This window comes from Pseudophryne corroboree, chromosome 1 (genome assembly GCF_028390025.1).
Source record: "Pseudophryne corroboree isolate aPseCor3 chromosome 1, aPseCor3.hap2, whole genome shotgun sequence".
NCBI lineage: Eukaryota > Metazoa > Chordata > Amphibia > Anura > Myobatrachidae > Pseudophryne > Pseudophryne corroboree.
This window is the reverse complement of record NC_086444.1, coordinates 396,431,562-396,457,644: the sequence shown is the minus strand read 5'-3', so window position 1 is coordinate 396,457,644 and position 26,083 is coordinate 396,431,562. Positions and strand designations below refer to the sequence as shown.

Below are 26,083 nucleotides of genomic sequence, written 5' to 3'. Positions count from 1 at the left end.
ATGACAAATATTAGTTTACATCCAACTGTAAATAAGACCCTTAGAGGGGTATTCAATTAGTGCCATTTTTTCAACCATTCGAATAAAATGCACTTAATTGAAACCCCCCCATAGTCTTCAAGTAAGAAGATTGCATAATTGTTTTTATGTTTAAGGTAAGCAAGAGATCCTCCTCATTTCCTCTGTAATATAGTGTTTCCAATTAGTTTTACTCGTTTGGTTTGCAATTTTCTCCCCAGTAGCAGATTTAAAACTATATTTATAATTTTTTTTTAATCCTAGGAGAATAAAATAGATGAGAGCTTTTTCTGGCATACCATCTGAAAGGTTTAATGAAAAGTAGAGAAGCAAATTTCAAACTCTAGACATAAATAGTAATGACATATCTGCAATGTGAAGCAGGATTAGGTCTAGCACACACTGTATCAGTCAAAAAGGGCAGAAACTTAATAAAAGTGGACATGCCTGCTTGTAAAAAATGCTGTCTCAAGCTCCCTAATGTTTGTAGCAGTGTAAGTTTTTATTGTTTTATATGCATGCAGGGAGGCCAATCCCAGGCGTTTTTTTTAATCCCGGGTATTGGAATTGAAAACTGGTCAATCCCGGGATTCCCGGGATACCCGGGATTAGGTTAAAATTAAAACCTTCAGTGATTTCCCCCCTCCCCCGGACCCACCCAGCCAACACAAATAGCCACCATCCTAGACCTTTCACTGTCTGCAGACTGCGGACGGTGATGTACAATCCGGGCGGCTGGCGTCAGACTGCGCAGCATCACCTCTGACATAATTTCACACTGCGCAGTATGCACAATCAGGGGCAGGGTGAGCCGGGCAGCATCTGAGCCTACTGAAGTGTGTTTGGTGCACACAGGCCCCATATATTATATATATATATATATATATATATAATGGGGGCCCACACTGCACACACTGCACCCATATATTATACTTACACCTCCGGAGTCCAGCAATGGTGGCCCTGCTTTGCGGGCACAAATAACTCGGAAAATGCCCACTGCAGCCATTTCCGAGTGGTTTGCGCACTGGAGGTGTCCCAAGGAACAAGGCGCGGGCGCCATATCCTTTGTTCACATATAAAGTGGAATTAAAGAGTGTACAAGCAGGTGCATGTAAAATTCTAGCACATATCTTTGATGTGTGTGTAAAGTGTTCAAATGAATACAAAGTCACTTTTATGTGTAAAGAAATGACAAAAGCTTCTTCTACTTTGAACTTTGTTGATCGCTGGTGAGATTGTACTGTATGATAATGAACACAGCAGCAGTGTCTGCCCCTAAAAGTATGTTTACTCTTGGTAAATTCATGCAAGGGTATCATAGCCAAAATGCACTTACAGTATAAGGAAAAGTGGAGAAAACCCTAAGGCCCTATGGGGAATAAATTATACATTGAGCCATCTATGGATAAATTGAAACTCCCAAATTATTCCACTGCTATAATGATGTTATAGGGTTGCTGTCCCAGTTTAATTCCAAGCCATATGGGCTTGAAGTGCTTATAATGAAAACTCTAGGAATTATGATAATACTAAACCTGTTAAAAGACTGTTGTAGAGCAGAAACATATGGTGGTTAAAATGAATATGGTCCAATGACTTTCTCTTGTTGTGCAAGACAAAAATTAATTAAAAAAACAAGTAGCGTTGTCTAGTGTCAATTTTGAAACAGAAATTCAGAGACGTGGTTACTGTATGAGACAAATACCCAACAGTACCCATACCAAATAAATACATGGCTTGTAGCCTCTACACAAGTGGTACAGATGTATCCTCATACTGTACATCTTTGCTCCGTGTGCTACAAGTCGTGTCACACATAACGCGTGTGTGAAGTGTGTCTCGTAGTGCTGATCGTCTTTCTATGCGTTTTTCCCCCCTTAGACGCACAGTAATGTAAATGGATGCACAAGCAGCTTCTACTGATTAAAATGGTATGCCGCATGACTATATTCTGTGTGTGACTGTGCCTGTATGCAAATGCCTTGTTTACTATGTTTTTGTATGCAAATACAGTCACAGTCACACACAGAATACAGGCATGCTGCATACCATTTTAATCAGAAGAAGCTGCTTGTACGTCCTGTACCATTACTGTGCTTCTAAGACACAAAAACACTAAAAAGACTCTTGGCGCTACTGTGTCCCACCACGCCATGGTGCGATTTCACGGGCTGTTTAGCGTGACTGCAGCAAGGATGTAAGAGTACATACAGTATCTGTACATCCGTAGCTCAGACCAAAGATTTTCCACAAAGCCAGCCCTAGGCATAGGCAAACTAGGCAAATGCCTAGAGCATTTGGAATGCCTAGGGGCACAAGCAGCTTCTGCTGATTAAAATGATATGCAATATGCCTATAGTCTGTGTGTGACTGCGGCTCTATCTACATACGAAATGTATTACTAATGTGCGGCATTATGTGTATATGGTGTACTACAGTACTTTGTGGCGTAACGTATAGAAAGGGCACTACTGTGTGGTCTAATGTGAATAAAGTACAATATGGTGTGGTGTAATGTGAATAAGGGGCACTACTGTGAAGAGTAACGTGGTACTACTGTGTGATGTAACATGAATAAGAGACACTATTGCATGATATAATGTGAATAAAGTTGCAGCACTGTGTGGTGTAATTTCAACTGGGGGTATTATTGTGTGGCCATGCCCTTTCCCAGCAAGAACATGCCCCATTTTGGGCTGTGCATTGAATGTGCACATTGTTTCTATTTAAAATACAGAGGGTAGGAGCACCAAAATGAGGACTGCTATGGGTGAGGGGTGATGGTGCTGGGAAAGGGGTACAGGGACAGAGGCGGAACTAGCAGCAGGGCTAGGGGGAACCAGCCAAAATCTTGCCTAGGGCATCATATTGGTTAGGGCCGGCTCTGATTTTCCAGTGTATGGCCTGTATTTTATACTGCTTTAGTATGAGTTGTTTGGACACCTCTATTAAGATGTTGTAAGAAAGTTTGTGTGAACTAACCCTTATTTGTCATTTTAATTGTTTTTAAATGTCATACAATACCATTATGTTTCTGATTTTCCCACTTACAGTATTTCAAACTGTAGCTACCCTGTCTGAAATAGGTAAGAGCATTGTTCTTAATGTCTGCCAAAAGACAATTTGAGACAACAATTTCAATTGTGCAAATGGTATTTTAAGTTTTTTTTGTCAAAAATAACAACTCGACAATGGTAATACATTTTTATTAAGTACCTGGTTGCTGGAGGTAATGGTGTATGTATAACTGTGCTTGTGTTTGGAATGGGTCTGAATCATTTGTTTTCTCAGATCCGAGCCTATTTAAATAACACAAAGATATCTTATTAACTTCATTTTTCAACTGTAAATCTCAGTAATGTCTAGAAAATCAAATGAAAACATTTATAACTCTTGACAGTATTTCACATGACTACAAAAATGAGCAAGCCCTATTTACTCATTTCCCATTTTATAAAATGTTTGAATTTCTGTTTACAATGTCACTTTCTGAATGAAACAGCGCAGTCTCTATTTTTATTGTTGTATCTTTTGTGTTTATGATACAAAATATTTATTGCCTTTTACCATCTCTATGTTACCATACCTTTACTTTTCTCTTCTAAATGATTCATGTCAAGGGCGTAGCTACCATAGGTGCAGGCAGTGCAGCTGCAATGGGGCCCAGAGCTAAGAGGGGCCCTCCTTCCCTGTCAAAGTACCTGTGTTATATAAATGTTTCACCATTGGGTGGTACATAGGGGTCCTTTCAAACTTTTTCCTTGGGGCCTGCAATATATCTAGGTATGCCCCTGGACCTGCTTATTGTAGTGTGGTATAAAATGAACTGAAGGGCATTTTATGTTATATAATATGAACCGGGGCACTAATGATGCACAATATGAACGGGGAGCCCTATATATCATAATGTGAATTGGGGGTACTGTGCGGCATAATGTGTACTGGCAGCTCTGAAATGTGACATAGCGTGAACTTAAGCATTACTGCGATTCATAAAAGATACTAGGGCACTACTATGGGGCATAGCATTAAATAAGACTCTACTATGGTTCAGAAAATGAACTAGGGCACTATTATAGGGCATAAAATGAACAACTGCTGCAGAGAAGTGTCTCGCTAGAAGCACTGGGACAGGGGCTCCTACAAAATGTTGCTATGGGGCCCACAAAGTTCTGGCTACTCCCCTGATTCATGTCATGATTTTTTACATAGTTATATAGTTACATTGTCAGTGAGGTTGAAAAGAGGCAAATTGCCCATCTGGTTCAACCTGTATTCTGTGTTAATCTATACATATTATTATGTGCCTGCTGAAGTAATGGCTTAGTATCAAATGAAAACAATGATTCATACCGCTCCCAGATAATGTAATGTCCATATGTTAAATGCTATAGCCCTGAATACATTTACCAGTTAGGAATTTGTCCATATTTCATATGTTGGTTTTCTTTTCAGTTGTTTTCTACTTTTGTAAACTGACATGTTTGTAATAATAAAAACTAGAGATGAGCGGGTTCGGTTCCTCAGGATCCGAAACCCCCCCCCTCCCCCCCCGAACTTCACCTATTTTACACGGTTCCGAGGCAGCCTTGGATCTTCCCGCCTTGCTCGGTTAACCAGAGTGCGCCCGAACGTCATCATCCCGCTGTTGGATTCTCGCGAGATTCGTATTCTATATAAGGAGACGCGCGTCGCCGCCATTTTCACACGTGCCTTGGAGATTGAACGGAGAGGACGTGGCTGCGTTCTCTCCCTGAAAAGCTCCGTAATCTGTGCTCAGTGTGCTGAAAATATATGTGCTCATTGTGCTGCAAATAATCTGTGCTCAGTGTGCTGAAAATATCTGTGCTCATTGTGCTGCAAATAATCTGTGCTCAGTGTGCTGAAAATATCTACGTTCTCTGCCTGAAAACGCTCCATATCTGTGCTCAGTGTGCTGCAAATATCTGATCAGTGTGCTGCATTGTGGGGACTGGGGACCACCAGTATATAATATATATACTTTTCTATAGCTTCTATACTGCTTGTCAGGACACATGGTCACAGTTACACCATTCTGTACTGATATACAATAATATATATACTTTTCTATAGCCTCTATACTGCTTGTCAGGACACATGGTCACAGATACACTGCTCTGTACTGATATATACAGTAATATATATACTTTTCTATAGCTTCTATACTGCTTTTCAGGACACACATGTGTCACAGTTACACCGCTCTGTACTACTACTGATATTCAGTAATATATATATTTTTATATAGCTTCTATACTGCTTGTCAGGACACACATGTGTCACAGTTACACTGCTCTGTACTACTGCTGATATACAGTAATATATATACTTTTCTATAGCTTCTATACTGCTTGTCAGGACACATGTGTCACAGTTACACTGCTCTGTACTGATATATACAATAATTTTAAATCATTTTCTATAGCTTCTATACTGCTTGTCAGGACACATGTGTCACAGTTACACCGCTCTGTACTGATATATACAATAATTTTAAATCATTTTCTATAGCTTCTATACTGCTTGTCAGGACACACATGTGTCACAGTTACACCGCTCTGTACTACTACTGATGTACAGTAATATATATACTTTTCTATAGCTTCTATACTGCTTGTCAGGACACATGTGTCACAGTTACACCTATCTGTACTGATATATACAATAATTTTAAATCATTTTCTATAGCTTCTATACTGCTTGTCAGGACACACATGTGTCACAGTTACACCGCTCTGTACTACTACTGATATACAGTAATATATATACTTTTCTATAGCTTCTATACTGCTTGTCAGGACACATGTGTCACAGTTAAACCGCTCTGTACTGATATATACAATAATTTTAAATAATTTTCTATAGCTTCTATACTGCTTGTCAGGACACACATGTGTCACAGTTCCACCACTCTGTACTGATATATACAATAATTTTAAATCATTTTCTATAGCTTCTATACTGCTTGTCAGGAAACACATGTGTCACAGTTACACCACTCTGTACTGATATATACAAAAATTTTAATTTAAATCATTTTCTATAGCTTCTATACTGCTTGTCAGGACACACATGTGTCACAGTTACACTGCTCTGTACTGATATATACAATAATTTGAAATCATTTTCTATAGCTTCTATACTGCTTGTCAGGACACACATGTGTCACAGTTACACCGCTCTGTACTACTACTGATATACAGTAATATATATACTTTTCTATAGCTTCTATACTGCTTGTCAGGACACATGTGTCACAGTTACACTGCTCTGTACTGATATATATATATATACAATAATATATATACTTTTCTATAGCTTCTATACTGCTTGTCAGGACACACATGTGTCACAGTTACACCGCTCTGTACTGATATATACAATAATTTTAAATCATTTTCTATAGCTTCTATACTGCTTGTCAGGACACACATGTGTCACAGTTACACCGCTCTGTACTACTACTGATATACAGTAATATATATACTTTTCTATAGCTTCTATACTGCTTGTCAGGACACACATGTGTCACAGTTACACCGCTCTGTACTGATATATACAATAATTTTAAATCATTTTCTATAGCTTCTATACTGCTTGTCAGGAAACACATGTGTCACAGTTAAACCACTCTGTACTGATATATACAATAATTTTATTTTAAATCATTTTCTATAGCTTCTATACTGCTTGTCAGGACACACATGTGTCACAGTTACACTGCTCTGTACTGATATATACAATAATTTTAAATCATTTTCTATAGCTTCTATACTGCTTGTCAGGACACACATGTGTCACAGTTACACCGCTCTGTACTACTACTGATATACAGTAATATATATACTTTTCTATAGCTTCTATACTGCTTGTCAGGACACATGTGTCACAGTTACACTGCTCTGTACTGATATATAGACAATAATATATATACTTTTCAATAGCTTCTAGTATTACAGTGCAGCATTTTGGTGACCAATAGTATACATATATAGTACAGTACAGTACAGTAGGCCATTGCTATTGATATATTACTGGCATATAATTCCACACATTAAAAAATGGAGAACAAAAATATGGAGGATAAAATAGGGAAAGATCAAGATCCACTTCCACCTCGTGCTGAAGCTGCTGCCACTAGTCATGGCTGAGACGATGAAATGCCATCAACGTCATCTGCCAAGGCCGATGCCCAATGTCATAGTAGAGAGCATGTAAAATCCAAAAAACAAAAGTTCAGTAAAATGACCCAAAAATCAAAATTAAAAGCATCCGATGAGAAGCGTAAACTTGCCAATATGCCATTTACGACACAGAGTGGCAAGGAACGGCTGAGGCCCTGTCCTATGTTCATGGCTAGTGGTTCAGCTTCACATGAGGATGGAAGCACTCATCCTCCCGCTAGAAAAATGAAAAGACTTAATCTGGCAAAAGCACAGCAAAGAACTGTACGTTCTTCTAAATCACAAATCCCCAAGGAGAGTCCAATTGTGTCGGTTGCGATGCCTGACCTTCCCAACACTGGACGTGAAGAGGTGGCGCCTTCCACCATTTGCACGCCCCCTGCAAGTGCTGGAAGGAGCACCCGCAGTCCAGTTCCTGATAGTCAAATTGAAGATGTCACTATTGAAGTACACCAGGATGAGGATATGGGTGTTGCTGGCGCTGAGGAGGAAATTGACAAGGAGGATTCTGATGGTGAGGTGGTTTGTTTAAGTCAGGCACCCGGGGAGACACCTGTTGCCCGTGGGACGAATATGGCCATTGACATGCCTGGTCAAATTACAAAAAAACAATCACCTCTTCGGTGTGGAATTATTTCAAGAGAAATGCGGACAACAGGTGTCAAGCCGTGTGTTGCCTTTGTCAAGCTGTAATAAGTAGGGGTAAGGACGTTAACCACCTAGGAACATCCTCCCTTATACGCATTCATCAGAAGTAATCGACAAGTTCAAAAACTTTGGGTGACAGCGGAAGCAGTCCACTGACAACTAAATCCCTTCCTCTTGTACACAAGCTCCTGCAAACCACACCACCAACTCCCTCAGTGTCAATTTCCTCCTTAGACAGGAACGCCAATAGTCCTGCAGGCCATGTCACTGGCAAGTCTGACGAGTCCTCTCCTAACTGGGATTCCTCCGATGGATCCTTGAGTGTAACGCCTACTGCTGCTGGCGCTGCTGTTGTTGCTGCTGGGAGTCGATCGTCATCCCGGAGGGGAAGTCGGAAGACCACTTGTACTACTTCCAGTAAGCAATTGACTGTCCAACAGTCCTTTGCGAGGAAGATGAAATATCACAGCAGTCATCCTGCTGCAAAGCGGATAACTCAGGTCTTGGCAGCTGTGGTGGTGTTAAACGTGTGTCCAGTATCCACCGTTAATTCACAGGGAATTAGAGAATTGCTTGAGGTACTGTGTCCCCGGTACCAAATACCATCTAGGTCCCATTTCTCTAGGCAGGCAATACCAAGAATGTACACAGACGTCAGTAAAATAGTCTCCAGTGTCCTAAAAAATGCAGTTGTATCCAATGTCCACTTAATCACGGACATGTGGACAAGTGGAGCAGGGCAGACTCAGGAATATATGACTGTGACAGCCCACTGGGTAGATGTATTGCCTCCTGCAGCAAGAACAGCAGCGGCGGCACCAGTAGCAGCATCTCGCAAACACCAACTCATTCCTAGGCAGGCTACGCTTTGTATCACCACTTTCCATGAGGCACACAGCTGACAACCTCTTATGGAAACTGAGGAACATCATCGCAGAATGGCTTACCCCAATTGGACTCTCCTGGGGATTTGTGACATCGGACAACACCACCAATATTGTGCGTGCATTACATGTGGGCAAATTCCAGCACGTCCCATGTTTTGCACATACATTGAATTTGGTGGTGCAGAATTTTTTTAAAAAACGTCAGGGGCGTGCAAGAGATGCTGTCGGTGGCCCGAAGAATTGCGGGCCACTTTCAGCATTCAGCCACCGCGTGCCGAAGACTGGAGCACCAGCAAACACTCCTGAACCTGCCCCGCCATCATCTGAAGCAAGAGGTGGTAACGAGGTGGAATTCAACCCTCTATATGCTTCAGAGGATGGAGGAGCAGCAAAAGGCCATTCAAGCCTATACATCTGCCTACGATATAGGCAAAGGAGGGGGAATGCACCTGACTCAAGCGCAGTGGAGAATGATTTCAACGTTGTGCAAGGTTCTGCAACCCTTTGAACTTGCCACACGTGAAGTCAGTTCATACACTGCCAGCCTGAGTCAGGTCATTCCCCTCATCAGGCTTTTGCAGAAGAAGCTGGAAAGATTGAAGGAGGAGCTAAAACGGAGTGATTCCGCTAGGCATGTGGGACTTGTGGATGGAGCCCTTAATTCGCTTAACCAGGAGTCACGGGTGGTCAATCTGTTGAAATCAGAGCACTACATTTTTGGCCACCGTGCTCGATACTAGGTTTAAAGCCTATGTTGTATCTCTCTTTCCAGCAGACACAAGTCTGCAGAGGTGCAAAGACCTGCTGGTGAGACACTTGTCAAGTCAAACGGAACGTGACCCGTCAACAGCTCCTCCTTCACATTCTCCCGCAACTGGAGCTGCAAGGAAAAGGCTAAGAATTCCGAGCCCACCCGCTGGTGGTGATGCAGGGCAGTCTGGAGTGAGTGCTGACATCTGGTCCGGACTGAAGGACCTGCCAACGATTACTGACATGTCTACTGTCACTGCATATGATTCTGTCACCATTGAAAGAATGGTGGAGGATTATATGAGTGACCGCATCCAAGTAGGCACGTCAGACAGTCCGTACGTATACTGGCAGGAAAAAGAGGCAATTTGGAGGCCCTTGCACAAACTGGCTTTATTTTACCTAAGTTGCCCCTCCTCCAGTATGTACTCCGAAAGAGTGTTTAGTGCAGCCGGTCACCTTGTCAGCAATCGGCGTAGGAGGTTACTTCCAGAAAATGTGGAGAAGATGATGTTCATCAAAATGAATTATAATCAATTCCTCCGTGGAGACATTCACCAGCAATTGCCTCCAGAAAGTACACAGGGACCTGAGATGGTGGATTCCAGTGGGGACGAATTAATAATCTGTGAGGATGGGGATGTACACAGTGAAAGGGGTGAGGAATCGGACGATGAGGAGGAGGTGGACACCTTGCCTCTGTAGAGCCAGTTTGTGCAAGGATAGATTGATTGCTTCTTTTTTGGTGGGGGCCCAAACCAACCAGTCATTTCAGCCACAGTCGTGTGGCAGACCCTGTCACTGAAATGATGGGTTTGTTAAAGTGTGCATGTCCTGTTTATACAAAATAAGGGTGGGTGGGAGGGCCCAAGGACAATTCCATCTTGCACCTTTTTTTTAATTTTATTTCTCTCTGCATCATGTGATGTTTGGGGACTATTCCCTCAGATGATATGCCAAAAGTCATACATGCATTTGTATCATCTCGATTAGACTACTGTAATGCCCTCTACCTTGGTCTACCAGCAAAAGAATTGCAACGCTTACAGCTGGTGCAAAACACAGCTGCCAGGCTGTTAACCAACCAGCCCCGTTCCAGCCACATAACACCCATCCTCTACTCCCTTCACTGGCTGCCTGTAAGATGGCGAATCCTCTTCAAGATTGGCTTACTGAGTTTCAAAGCATTACATGACCAAGGCCCAAGGTACCTGAAACAGCTTCTGATCCCATACTGCCCCACTCGATTACTGCGATCTGTAGATGAAGGACTTTTAGCAGTACCTAGAATCTACCGTAATTCATCTGGGGGTCGAGCTTTTAGTCATGCGGCTCCGACTCTATGGAACTCACTTCCCAGCACAGTGCGAGAGGCCCCAACTATAGAATCCTTCAAAAGTAGACTCAAGACTTTCCTGTTTACTCAAGCATTTCCATAGTATCTCTTTTAGTATCTTCATGCTTCTGTATTTTATGAAAAATGTACTTCATTATTTTTCTGTACTATATTATGCTGTGTATCTGTTAAGCGCCTTGAGTCCTATTGGAGAAAGAGCGCTATATAAATAAAATTATTATTATTATTATTATTATTATTTTTTTAAGTGCCATCCTGTCTGACACTGCAGTGCCACTCCTAGATGGGCCAGGTGTTTGTGTCCGCCACTTGGGTCGCTTAGCTTAGTCATCCAGCGACCTCGGTGCAAATTTTAGGACTAAAAATAATATTGTGAGGTGTGAGGTGTTCAGAATAGACTGGAAATGCGTGGAAATTATGGTTATTGAGGTTAATAATACTATGGGATCAAAATGACCCCCAAATTCTATGATTTAAGCTGTTTTTGAGTTTTTAAAAAAACAAACAAACATCCGAATCCAAAACACACCCGAATCCGACAAAAAAAATTTCAGGGAGGTTTTGCCAAGACGCTTCCGAATCCAAAACACGGCCGCGGAACCGAATCCAAAACCAAAATACAAAACCCGAAAAATGTCCGGTGCACATCTCTAATAAAAACGCATCTTAATTAAAAAAAAAAAAAGAAATGAGCAAGCTATCAGGCTTGGACTGTTATCTGTGGTTCTAACAACGGGGGTAATTCAGACTGGATTGCTGCAGCGATTGCAGTCTGAATTACTATGCTCAGTGCGCTCGCGCAGTGGGCGCACTGCGCATGTGCAACCACTGAGATGCTATCAGCATCTCACTGATGCGATCGCCTCTGCCTGATTGACAGGCAGAGGCGGTCGCAGGGCGGGAGGGGGCGTGACAACGGCGTTAGAACGCCGTCTGCGGGGCGCGGTCCTGACAATGGAGGCGTGTCCAGACCGTTGGGGGGGCAGGCTGCTGCGACCCGGGATGCCGCGGATAGTTCCTTGCCAGAGCGCAGGAGCTGCGCAGGTAGGGAGCTACTTGGCAGGTACAAAAGCATCTTTTGTACCTATGCAGGGGGTGGGGGTTAGGGACCGACGGGATCAGTACGAAATCCCGCTGGACGGGATCCCTGCGGTCGAAATACCATCACCGGAACCCCAACCAGCAGAATCCCGACAGGGATTGCGAGCGGAACGCAGCCCCTAGCGGGCTCGCCTCGCTCGCCACGCTACGCTCAACACACTATTTTATTCTCCCTCTATGGGTGTCGTGGACACCCACGGAGGGAGAATATGTTGGGATTGTGCCGGTCGGGATTCCGGTGTCAGTATTTCGACTGCAGGGATTCCGTCCGGCTGGATCTTGACCGCATCCCGGACCGACATGCGTGGCATCTGAATTGTCAGTACATCTCTGCATCTTTGTTTATTGTTTTACATACATAAAAGGCAAGGGAGGAAGAGCTACATACAGAGCCATGTTACAGTATGTGCTGCTATAGTACAACCCCCTTAGTTCTTATAAAGTCTGTGACTCATCTAAAGAATAACTCTATAATGCCAGCTCATGCTGTGTATGGCTCGTTCAGATGACTGCTTTGCTCAAACCATGTTCTAAACAGAAACTGACAGGAGCCAATTACGAAATACTGCAGGTATCAGGTTCATTAATCCTAGTGTCTCTATGCCACTGTTCAAATATACAGCAGGATACAGTATATTATGATTTAATGCATTGTTTTTTGGTGGTTTGCTATTAGTGTTAACAATACAGGAGGTGTTAATTCAATATATAAAATGTACAGATTTTGGGTGGTGGGCAATTAATCTTTGTGATTAATCCGGTAAAATCACATTTAGACTAGGGTCACATGGACAATTATTAGTCACATTAAACTCATGAGATTAATCATCTGAAAATACAGTGATGTCATGTGATTTTATGCAATTAATCACATTAAATTAATGATCATTAGGTCTATGTGACAGCAGAAACTTGCCTTCTACATCATATTACTCTGGTGAAGAATGATTGTTGTTGTGTGCCCCGGGTTGCATTCTATACAAATTCTATGCTAATGGGAAAATGTATATAATAATATAATAATATGTATGCTGGTGCTGTACAGTATATAAATATTCTGCATAATCTTTCTTTCTTTCTCCTTAGCTTGTCTTGTGTTTTCTAAAATCTTAACGTAAAAAAAATTGCACTTTCTGAGTTGCTCCATTTGCCCTATAGTAGTAAAGACTAAAGTACTGTACAAGTACACTTTATTCTTATTTTCTGTAATATGACCTTTGCAAATACGTAATTTACTTGCTGCTTTTTCTTATTATTATCATTGCTGCAATTTGAATCTGACGCTTCTTTTTGCCATGCACCTTTTGACTCCAGCTAAAATTATTCTGGGCAGGCTAAAGGCAAAAAGATAAGCAAGGATCAAAGAAGTAAGCAGTGGTCAAAGAGTTAATCTAAAATAAATGCAGTGGTCATACACAACGAAATCCAAAACACAGGAGCTAAGCATAAAACTGTCCAGGAAAACTAACACCAGCAAGGCAGAAATGGCAATAAGTATATTTATTTAGAATCTAACTGCTCGGTAGAAATCAGGTAAGCCCCTTCAGGAGGAGGTCACCAAACTCTCAACCGGACTGCTTAAATGGATTCAATGTTCAAAACAGTTTTCTAAGTTTTTCGGCATGGAGATCTTTTAAAGGAACCTAAGACCTCTTTCCAATGATGTTGATTCCTAACTATTCACAATTCCAAACTTTTTTAAATCTTGAACTTAGCCTGCTCACCAATGGCCACAGAAGTAGGTTTCATAGATATTCTTTTTCTGCGGTGGATTTTACCTACAGGCTCCATCAGTGATGTGTAGCGAGAGCCTTACCTGTCATACTCCAGTATACTCCAGAGTTTTGACTGTACAACTCAGATGAACAATATAAAGAATATATGAATATTAGAGATGTGCACCGAACCAGTTTTGCTGGATTAGGATTTGGCTCTGACACTGTATGTTATCCGACCTTTGGATTTGCCAAACCGCCGTGACTGGTTTTGGATTTGGATTTTTTCCAAAATTTTACAAAAAAGCTAAAATCACATAACATGGGCCTTGGTTTGTTCCTATAGTACTATTAGCCTCAATAACATAATTTCCAGTAATTTCCAGTCAATTCTAACCACCTCATAGCACGCACTATTATTTTCTTCAGTATTGGCCAAAAGCTGCAGCAAGCTGGCTGGTTACTATGCGACAGAGAAGCGGCACAAACACACAGCAGTTTATATCACATCTATAAAAGATTGCTACAGCGTACAGTGCACAGAACAGGGCAAACAATAGATGTATATATTTTTTATTTTTCTATTTTTAAACTTGCACCTTTGTTCAAACTGCATAGATTACAGGGTTTATAGATGCACGCGAACAAACCGCACTAGGGTAAAGCGCACCAAATAGTACAATTTACAGCAGAGTAAAGCATAGCATATAGCAGCGTACACCGACTTGTGATGCTGTAGTCTCAGCACAGCCAATACAGCAGTGGGCAATGCAGCTTTCAGCAGCATGCAGTGTGCCCCCTATACCCACCACTTGTGAGTCTGGACACAGCACAGCACAGCCACTTGTGAGTCCAGAATCTCAGTACAGCCACTACAGCAGAGTATAGCACAGCTTTCAGCAGCGTGCAGTGTGCCCCCTATACACAGACACTTAAAGAGCACATCCACTTGTGAGTTTGGACACAGCACAGCACAACCACTTGTGAGTCCAGAATCTCAGTACAGCCACTACAGCAGAGTATAGCACAGCTTTCAGCAGCGTGCAGTGTGCCCCCTATACACAGACACTTAAAGAGCACATCCACTTGTGAGTCTGGACACAGCACAATACAGCAGAGCCACTTGTGAGTCCGGAGTCTCAGTACAGCCACTACAGTATAGTCACACTCTTGACCATTCCTCTAGTCTACTTAGATCCTCAATAATTTGTTTTACCCCTCCTGGTGTGTCTACCCTGTTGCGTACCTTTGTATCATCTGCAAAGAGGTATACTTTCCCTTTAATGTCATTTGCAATGTCACTAATAAAGATATTAAAAAGCACTTGTCCAAGTACAGATCCCTGGGATACTCCACTGGTAACATTTCCCTTCTGTGAATGCATTCCATTTACCACAAGTGGTAGCTACGGAGACACTGGCAGATCCCTCCAGGTGGATGGTGCTGAAGGAACCTGGGATAGGCTCCATCATGTGGAGAAGCAGAGTGTTGTAGTGCTTCCTGCATTTGGTATTATGCTAAGCAGAGTCCTTTGTCGGGTATAGATAAGCAGTATTCACATCAATGCTGATAGTGGAGTGAAGCAGGTGAAGTGGCAGGAAAGTAACCTATGCGTTTCAATGCCTTACTGGCATCTTTGTCAAGGATGAATACATCATACACAACAAATGACTCCGCTGCAGCATAATACCATTCTGGAGACTATCCCAGATCATGGACCTCATTAGAACAAGCCACCCCCGAGCCAATAGTCGGTCTCACTCGTCAATCGATTTTGGTCGATGTTGGTCAATTTCAGATCGATTTCAGATTCATCTTAATCAATGCTGGGCTGCAAGGGTTAAAACACACACTTACTAGCAGATGATTTTTACAGTATATTAATTTTTAATTGTTAGTAAATGTGTATTGTAATCCTGGAAGGTCAATATCAATTAAGATAAATCTGAAATCGACTAACATTGACCAAAATTGAACTTTAGTAAATGTACCCCCCGGAGAGACTGGCAATGCATAGTGAGTGTTGCTGTGTTCATGCACAGCACACCTGGGACAGCATATTAATTCATAAACAGGTGCTGTAGAGCGGCAATAATTCCTTTACTTTATACCCCCACGTGCTTTAAAAAGGAGGTGTTACTTTAATCGCTGTTATAACTTTCATGGAGACTGTAAATTGTTAAATATACACAAGCAGGTACAGTACATAAGATACATTCTGATCCTTACAGTCGATAAAATATGAGTGAACAGGTGTTACTTTACTCATTCCCTAGATCCTGAGCTGCCTTTTACTCCTTCCTGTCTCTTATTGATTCTCATTGCTCTGGCCCTCCTTTCTCCTCACTGATTCTCACTGCACTGGCCATCGTTCCTCCTCCTTGGTTCTCACTGCCCTATCCCTCCTACCTACTCCCTGGTTCTCACTGCTTGATCTCTCCTTTCTCTTCCCTGGTTCTCACTGCTCCAGCCTTCCTGCCTTCTCCATGGTTCTCAATGCTCCATCTCTATTTCCTACTCCCTGGTTCTCACTTTTCCATTCCACCTTTCTCCTCTCTGACTCTCACAGCTCCATCCCTTCTTCATCCCATATGGTTCTCACTGCTCCATACATCCTTCCTCCTTCCTGGTTCTCACTTCTCTGTTCCTCCTCCCTCCCTGATTCTGACTTCTCTATCCTTTCTTCCTCCTCCCTTGTTCTCACTGTTCTGGCCATCCTTCCTCCTCCCTGGCTCTATGTTGCCAGAACCTACTCCTCTTAACCTGGTTCTCAGCAAAATACTCCCCCCACCTCCACTCCTCCACAGTTCTCACTGCTTTACTCACCCAATACTCAATCTTGCAAGAAAACTTAAAACAGAGAATGCTATTAACCATCAATATGCAGTATCATTAATACACAAATTATGAGACTACCATTCCACTACATATTCCATTTAACATGCCTTTATCATCTTAGAAATCTGTTGTTTATTAAATACAGGTTGAGTATCCCTTATCCAAAATGCTTGGGACCAGAGGAATTTTGGATATCGGATTTTTCCGTATTTTGGAATAATTGCATACCATAATGAGATGATATGGTGATGGGACCTAAATCTAAGCACAGAATGCATTTATGTATCATATACACCTTATACACACAGCCTGAAGATAATTTTAGCCAATATTTTTAATAACTTTGTGCAATAAATAAAGTGTGTGTACATTCACACAAATCATGTATGTTTCATATACACCTTATACACACAGCCTGAAGGCCATTTAATACAATATTATTAATAACTTTGTGTATTAAACAAAGTTTGTGTACATTGAGCCATCAAAAAACAAAGGTTTCACTGTTTCACTCTCACTCAAAAAAGTCCGTATTTCGGAATATTCCGTATTTCGGAATATTTGGATATGGGATACTCAACCTGTACTATAACAAAATAAAAAAGTAAAAAAAGTAGAAAAAAGTAAAAAAGAAATCAGACACATCTAGATTTTAATTACTGTCCCTATATATCAGAAACAGTGTTACAACCAACCGAGCAGGCCAAATCAGAAACAGGTCCCGGTCATTGCCAGGCGACCGGGATGCTGCATCTCGTCCGCTCGCACAGCCTGACAGTCCCCGCTCAGCACCTAGCAATGCTGGCACAGTGGCCACAATGCCCACCGGGAGCTGACAGGTGCCTAGCAGCTGGGACGTCGGGTGCAGATGGCATTCTCAGTTGCTAGGCAATTTAGATCAAGCAGCTTCTGGCTCCCAGCGTTGATACTTTGGACATGCAGCAGTGCAGCTGTACGTCATTAGTGATTCCTGCTCCCTCCTCACTGCCTGCTTGCTGATTGTTCTAGATACCCTTTATATACCTTGCTGGCCACTCACTCTGTGCTGGTTATAGTTTATTCTTGCCATGTAAACTGCTGGTCTCTGTTATCTATATTGATCATTGTCCTGTGGCTACTCTGCCAGAATCCCTAACTGTCAGTGTCCTGTATCCTGCTCTGCCTGCCATTACCCAGGCTTGGTATGGTGCTCTCCATCTAAAACCCTAGCTCCCTGTGGGAGTTTGCATAACTTCTGCACTGTTTTAACAACTGCTTTGACAGAGGTTTATCCAGCTTTTGCCTCATACTTCAGGCAGCCATGTTCCTCATTCTCATCAGCTAACCAGTGCACCTCGGTGTCCTCAGTCTATTGGATGACCTCCTACTGCTTGAGGTATCAAGTCCAGGGGCCCCCTAAGTACCAGTGTGTGTGACAAGCACTAAGGCAACAGCAGGGGGTTGCTATTGGTGAAAACTATCTTGAGGGCTCTAGGAGTCTCACCCCAATAGTACTGGAGTTCCCTATAACATCAAGCAAGTCCAAATTTCCTCCGGGAATATCAAGTCTAAGTATATATACACTTATCAAGTCCAAGTATCTGTACACCTATCAAGTCCAAGTATCTTCACATTTATCAAGTCTAAGTGTCTCCACGCGCACCAAGTCCAAGAACCACAATTCTAAGCAAGTCCGAGTCTCAACACCAAGCGAGTCCAAGGTTCCTAACAAACAGTGATATATACCAGAGGGGTGGTCTTCAGGTTGCTGGCGGCCTGCCTCCCGGCGACCACCATACCAGTGCCAGAATCCCGACCATCAGCATACTGACCGCCGGCATTCCGACCGCCGGCATACCGACATCTTTTCTCCCTCTTGGGGGTCCACAACCCCCTTGGAGGGAGAATAGATAGCGTGGCGCGGGTGGCGCACGTGGTGTAGCGCACCACCGTGTCCGCAAGGGGCTCATTTGTGCTCGCCCAGCTTTCAGTATGTCGGCGGTCAGGATTCCGGCGCCGGTATGCTGGTCACCGGGACCCCGACCACCGCCAAACCATACTACACCCATACCAAAGTGCCTCTTGAAATCCTTCTATTTTCTTTTGTTTGCATGACCCCATAGAGTCACAGATGATACGATATTGTGCCCTAGGATGCAGCTCATATCACTATTGCAAGCAGGAGGAATGACACCTTCTGCTGCATTAACATCTGTATTAAGTCCCCTGCTTGTATAAACTGCAGAACCTATACAATCACTGTCATTTTACTCTGCAAACCTGTGGGACGTGATAGAAATTTAGGCTCACTGTGGTTAAAAGTGCACTACGGAGATGGAATTTACATTTAATAAATTACCTGGCTGCAGTTCATGTTTTCAGCAAGACTGTTTCATATTGTGACATCTATGTGTTTATAATTGGACTACGCTGCATATCAACTGTTATAATATTACTTTTCCCTAGCCAAATATTTTTTGACCTTTTCTACCAAATGAATATATTTTCACAAATAAGCTTTAAAATTGTCAGAATAATGAAGAATTCCTATATTACATGATAAAAGTTTTAATTGGTAAACAACATCTTTTTGCGAGACTTGTAACAAGCTCTCCGCTTACTTAAAGCCTGGCTGTTCCCTGGAAATACAGATTTGCACAGTTAATTCATCATAGAAGGTGCAGCTCAGTGTGACTGCTCTATTACTTGACATTTAGATCCAATGTAGCTAAAGTAAGTGGCTAGAGATAACAGAGATACCACATTTTTCATTTCTGCAGCCTTCCTCTGGAGTACCCAGCTTTATCATTTCAAGGTTATAACCCAATTGCAGTAAGGAAATTAGATCTGGCACTTGCTTATTCTCTAACAAACAATGAAAAAATGGGATTGCCCTCTTTTACTTTAGGTCAGTGCTTATATACATATTCCAGGCTGTTCTCGCAGTGTGGGCCCTTTAATAGGATTGCTCAGATGAATGACAAGTAAATCATATAATAGAAATGAACTTCTTATGCTTCAGCTGCTTGCTTAAATCAAACGTGTTTATTTCATAGATAGGATCTTTTGTCTTTAATCGCAACTCTAGATTGCTAAATAGTGGGTGCCTTTAAAATAAACTATTCTACTAAATTAAAATTGGAAGCAGAGCTTTCTTGGTTATTTGTGTTTATTAACACCAAGGACGGGAGTTAATGCCGCCCGAGTTCGGCGGCTGAGCGGGATGCCAGCCGAACTCAAATGTTTTTTTTAAAGGGGCAATCACTTACTTGTAAGTGATTGCCCCTTTAAAAAAACATCCAAGTTTGTCCGCCATCCCAGTCCCACGCAGCTGCCAAACCGGGGTGGCATTACATCCCGCCCCCAGTCTTGTTTAATTATTATGTTTGTTCACAGTTGCATAGCACAGTGTGGTATGTTGCTGAAGTATATGTTAATCATGATGTTAATTTATCTTTACTTAATAAACCTAGGGTTAAATGTATGAAGCAGTGATAAGAGAGGAGAAGTGAGCCAGTGGAGAAGCTGCCCATGACAACCAATCAGCTGCTCTGTATAATGTTATAGTATGCAAATTATAAATGTTACTTCAATGCTGATTGGTTGCCATGGGCAATGTCTCCACTGGCTCACTTCTCCTCTCTTATCCCTGCTTCATACATTTACCCCCTAACGCAGTGGCAGCTCCAGAGGTAGGTCTGCAGTACAGCCCACATTTCAAATAGGGAAGCCACACCAACTGCAGTCAACTGTCATCCCAAATTGACTCACTGGCAGTTGATGTGGCTCCACTATTTGAACTTTGGATTTCGTTGCAGCACCACCTCTGGAGTCGCCACTGCTTATGTAATGAACCTGCTGTTCTTAAAATCCATTTATTGACACTGTCACACACCACTAGTACATATGTTACTTCATAGTACAGATGTTGGCAAAATCAAACACTTAAGCAACAGGGAATGGCACTTTTGTAGCCAAAGTGCTTAGTTTGTTTGGGCCCCGACAAAACAAGCTACCAATGGGCTTAAGGCAGCTAACAGTGTTATTCATCTCTACAGTTGGAAGATGTCTTCTCCGCATACTCATCACACATCATCATACATTATTACACTACAGTAGCTCATCCCCACTAGAATCCACCATTACAGAAGTCTCTGTACTTTCATATAACTGGCAGGGATTTGGTAGTTACTTTTTTTACTTTTATGAACATTAGCTTTTCCACATTTTTAGGACGTAGCCTCTTACACCTGTCACTCACAAGGTTTTCAGCTGTGCTAAGTCCTCTTTCCTAGTATACACTGGAGGGTGGGCAGCTTAACGAAAGCAAAGCTACTTTGTACAAAAAGCTCCAAATTGTTTTTTCCCTCCTAATATTCAAAGGGACTGCCTGACATGCTAATCTGTTCATTGTTGTTAAAATAATCCTCCACCATTAGGTTGATGTTTACTGTATTTGATTTAGTCATAGCAGATGTGTCAATAATTTTGGTCAATTCCTTTAGGCCTGACCAGATGTCATGTTATTTCACTCTGGTGTATTACGTTGACTCATCTTCATCACAAGTGGGCAGCTGTAAGGTCAGTTTCAACCTGACAGCAAAACTTGCAAGAGAAACTGAGGCAGGAGATGTGACTGTGTATCACCAAGTTTATGGTGTGTGTGCAAAACATTGTACACGTTCAAATTCAAACAGTTGTAATGCTCTCACAATATTAGTTGCATTATTGGAAATTACAAATATTGAGGAGAATCTTAACCTTTTTGCTGTGACATCCCTTTGATCTTGCAGGTTTACACCAGTATGCCTCCTAGTGAAGCCGGTGATAGAGAGTAGCCTGTTTCTGAATTAGTGATGTGCACCGGAAATTTTTCGGGTTTTGTGTTTTGGTTTTGGGTTCGGTTCCGCGGCCGTGTTTTGGATTCGGACGCGTTTTGGCAAAACCTTACCGAAATTTTTTTGTCGGATTCGGGTGTGTTTTGGATTCGGGTGTTTTTTTTCAAAAAACCCTCAAAAACAGCTTAAATCATAGAATTTGGGGGTCATTTTGATCCCATAGTATTATTAACCTCAATAACCATAATTTATACTCATTTTCAGTCTATTCTGAACACCTCACACCTCACAATATTATTTTTAGTCCTAAAATTTGCCCCGAGGTCACTGGATGGCTAAGCTAAGCGACCCAAGTGGCCGACACAAACACCTGGCCCATCTAGGAGTGGCACTGCAGTGTCAGGCAGGATGGCCCTTCAAAAAAATACTCCCCAAACAGCACATGATGCAAAGAAAAAAAGAGGCGCACCAAGGTGGCTGTGTGACTAAGCTAAGCGACACAAGTGGCCGACACAAACACCTGGCCCATCTAGGAGTGGCACTGAAGTGTCAATCAAGACAGGATGGCCCTTCCAAAAAATACTCCCCAAACAGCACATGATGCAAAGAAAAAAAGAGGCGCACCAAGGTGGCTGTGTGACTAAGCTAAGCGACACAAGTGGCCGACACAAACACCTGGCCCATCTAGGAGTGGCACTGCAGTGTCAGGCAGGATGGCCCTTCCAAAAAATACTCCCCAAACAGCACATGATGCAAAGAAAAAAAGATGCGCAATGAGGTAGCTGTGTGACTAAGCTAAGCGACCCAACTGGCCGACACAAACACCTGGCCCATCTAGGAGTGGCACTGCAGTGTCAGGCAGGATGGCCCTTCAAAAAAATACTCCCCAAACAGCACATGATGCAAAGAAAAAAAGAGGCGCACCAAGGTGGCTGTGTGACTAAGCTAAGCGACACAAGTGGCCGACACAAACACCTGGCCCATCTAGGAGTGGCACTGCAGTGTCAATCAAGACAGGATGGCCCTTCCAAAAAATACTACCCAAACAGCACATGATGCAAAGAAACAAAGAGGCGCACCAAGGTGGCTGTGTGACTAAGCTAAGCGACACAAGTGGCCGACACAAACACCTGGCCCATCTAGGAGTGGCACTGTAGTGTCAATCAAGACAGGATGGCCCTTCCAAAAAATACTCCCCAAACAGCACATGATGCAAAGAAAAAAAGAGGCGCACCAAGGTGGCTGTGTGACTAAGCTAAGCGACACAAGTGGCCGACACAAACACCTGGCCCATCTAGGAGTGGCACTGCAGTGTCAGGCAGGATGGCCCTTCCAAAAAATACTCCCCAAACAGCACATGATGCAAAGAAAAAAAGATGCGCAATGAGGTAGCTGTGTGACTAAGCTAAGCGACCCAACTGGCCGACACAAACACCTGGCCCATCTAGGAGTGGCACTGCAGTGTCAGGCAGGATGGCCCTTCAAAAAAATACTCCCCAAACAGCACATGATGCAAAGAAAAAAAGAGGCGCACCAAGGTCGCTGTGTGACTAAGCTAAGCGACACAAGTGGCCGACACAAACACCTGGCCCATCTAGGAGTGGCACTGCAGTGTCAATCAAGACAGGATGGCCCTTCCAAAAAATTGTCCCCAAACAGCACATGATGCCAAGAAAAATGAAAGAAAAAAGAGGTGCAAGATGGAATTGTCCTTGGACCCTCCCACCCACCCTTATGTTGTATAAACAGGACATGCACACTTTAACGAACCCATCATTTCAGCGACAGGGTCTGCCACACGACTGTGACTGAAATGACTGGTTGGTTTGGGCCCCCACCAAAAAAGAAGCAATCAATCTCTCCTTGCACAAACTGGCTCTACAGAGGCAAGATGTCCACCTCATCATCATCCTCCGATTCCTCACCCCTTTCACTGTGTACATCCCCCTCCTCACAGATTATTAATTCGTCCCCACTGGAATCCACCATCTCAGGTCCCCGTGTACTTTCTGGAGGCAATTGCTGCTGGTGAATGTCTCCACGGAGGAATTGATTATAATTCATTTTAATGAACATCATCTTCTCCACATTTTCTGGAAGTAACCTCGTACGCCGATTGCTGACAAGGTGAGCGGCTGCACTAAACACTCTTTCGGAGTACACACTGGAGGGAGGGCAACTTAGGTAGAATAAAGCCAGTTTGTGCAAGGGCCTCCAAATTGCCTCTTTTTCCTGCCAGTATACGTACGGACTGTCTGACGTGCCTACTTGGATGCGGTCACTCATATAATCCTCCACCATTCTTTCAATGGTGAGAGAATCATATGCAGTGACAGTAGACGACTTGTCAGTAATCGTTGGCAGGTCCTTCAGTCCGGACCAGATGTCAGCACTCGTTCCAGACTGCCCTGCATCACCGCCAGCGGGTGGGCTCGGAATTCTTAGCCTTTTCCTCGCACCCCCAGTTGCGGGAGAATGTGAAGGAGGAGATGGTGACGGGTCACGTTCCGCTTGACAATTTTCTCACCAGCAGGTCTTTGAACCTCTGCAGACTTGTGTCTGCCGGAAAGAGAGATACAAAGTAGGTTTTAAATCTAGGATCGAGCACGGTGGCCAAAATGTAGTGCTCTGATTTCAACAGATTGACCACCCGTGAATCCTGGTTAAGCGAATTAAGGGCTCCATCCACAAATCCCACATGCCTAGCGGAATCGCTCTGTTTTAGCTCCTCCTTCAATGTCTCCAGCTTCTTCTGCAAAAGCCTGATGAGGGGAATGACCTGACTCAGGCTGGCAGTGTCTGAACTGACTTCACGTGTGGCAAGTTCAAAGGGTTGCAGAACCTTGCACAACGTTGAAATCATTCTCCACTGCGCTTGAGTCAGGTGCATTCCACCTCCTTTGCCTATATCGTGGCCAGATGTATAGGCTTGAATGGCCTTTTGCTGCTCCTCCATCCTCTGAAGCATATAGAGGGTTGAATTCTACCTCGTTACCACCTCTTGCTTCAGATGATGGCAGGGCAGGTTCAGGAATGTTTGGTGGTGCTCCAGTATTCGGTACGCGGTGCCTGAACGCTGAAAGTGGCCCGCAATTCTTCGGGCCACCGACAGCATCTCTTGCACGCCCCTGTCATTTTTAAAATAATTCTGCACCACCAAATTCAAGGTATGTGCAAAACATGGGACGTGATGGAATTTGCCCAGATGTAATGCACGCACAATATTGCTGGCGTTGTCCGATGTCACAAATCCCCAGGAGAGTCCAATTGGGGTAAGCCATTCTGCGATGATCTTCCTCAGTTGCCGTAAGAGGTTTTCAGCTGTGTGGCTATTCTGGAAAGCGGTGATACAAAGCGTAGCCTGCCTAGGAACGAGTTGGCATTTGCGAGATGCTGCTACTGGTGCCGCCGCTGCTGTTCTTGCTGCGGGAGGCAATACATCTACCCAGTGGGCTGTCAGATCCACCCATCCATTTAACACGGCATTTTGTGTGTATAAATACATTTTGTGAGGGGAGAGAAATTAACCTCTTCGTTTTTCCAGACCCCCCTACCTATTTACGCGTCTTTTTTGGGGGCGACATAAGGGCCATTGACCGATATTAATTACTATATCATTTTTTCCAAATTGGCCCGATCAGTGGTCATTGTCCATACTGACAGGTACCTTCTCGACTTTCTACAGTCATACCATGCTGGACATGCCCGATCTCGCCTGATCTTGGAAGCCAAGCAGCATTGGGCCAGGTCAGTACCAGAAAGGGTGACCTTCTGGGAATACCGGGTACTGTAGTACTAAGGAAGATATCTTTCGCCGATCAGCAAATCTCATTCCAGTTTAACCTTGCAATTCAATACCGCAGCTGACCCACTCTCTAGGAGTCCAGATTTATATAAGCCGGTTTCCCATCATCTCTTCTATGAAGGTACAACTGTATATAACATCATAATTTCATAGAGATAATAGGAACATTTATATTTTCGCTTCTGACAAACGTCAAACATCAATACTCACTTACAAATCGGTGGGTTTACAGACAAACTTTCTGTCACCCTCTCTATACAAGTGAGTTACATATTACCATATCGTCAACATCAATTTGTTGTTTAATACTTGTTTTAACATTTATTGCTGATGTACAGCAATAATTTTATTATCCTTTCGTCTGTGATTAAAAGTTAAGTTTTATCCTATCCTACCCATAAATTACATCATCCTATCCTATCCTTCTATGAATATATAGAATTCAAGAGTGCCCCTGAGAGACATTATCTATAGTCCCCCCTTTTTTTTGCCTCTTTGCGAAACAACCCTTCAACAGTTTGTTTTGGAACTGATGTCTGGGAGCACCACCAACCTTGTTCTACTTCAAAAGCCTTATTAGGCGAAGTCGGTAGCTTTATGTTGGTGCAATACATTTGGTCACTTATGATATCTACAAATTGAATTATAACCATTGTACAATCTGGACCAGTGCAGATTCCTAAAAAACCCCACCCAATACGGGCTGTCACAGTCATATAGTCCTGAGTCTGCCCTGCTCCACTTGTCCACATGTCCGTGGTTAAGTGGACATTGGGTACAACTGCATTTTTTAGGACACTGGTGAGTCTTTTTCTGAGGTCTGTGTACATTTTCGGTATTGCCTGCCTAGAGAAATGGAACCTAGATGGTATTTGGTACCGGGGACACAGTACCTCAATCAAGTCTCTAGTTGGCTCTGAATTAACGATGGATACCGGA

General features: G+C 42.9%; 1 long non-coding RNA gene and 1 pseudogene across 1 annotated transcript in view; one reads left to right on the top strand and one right to left on the bottom strand.

Moving 5' to 3' along the window:
* Positions 1-3,233: 3,233 nt before the first annotated feature.
* Positions 3,234-26,083, bottom strand: part of LOC134887327 (uncharacterized) — a 100,690-nt gene continuing 77,840 nt past the window's right edge. The window contains exons 2-3 of the long non-coding RNA XR_010171023.1: positions 13,206-13,303; positions 3,234-3,320 (exon numbers count right to left, since the gene is read on the bottom strand). This is a non-coding gene — a long non-coding RNA (uncharacterized LOC134887327). The remainder of the gene's footprint in view (positions 3,321-13,205; positions 13,304-26,083) is intronic.
* On the top strand, positions 25,017-25,135 carry LOC134951951 (5S ribosomal RNA; annotated as a pseudogene).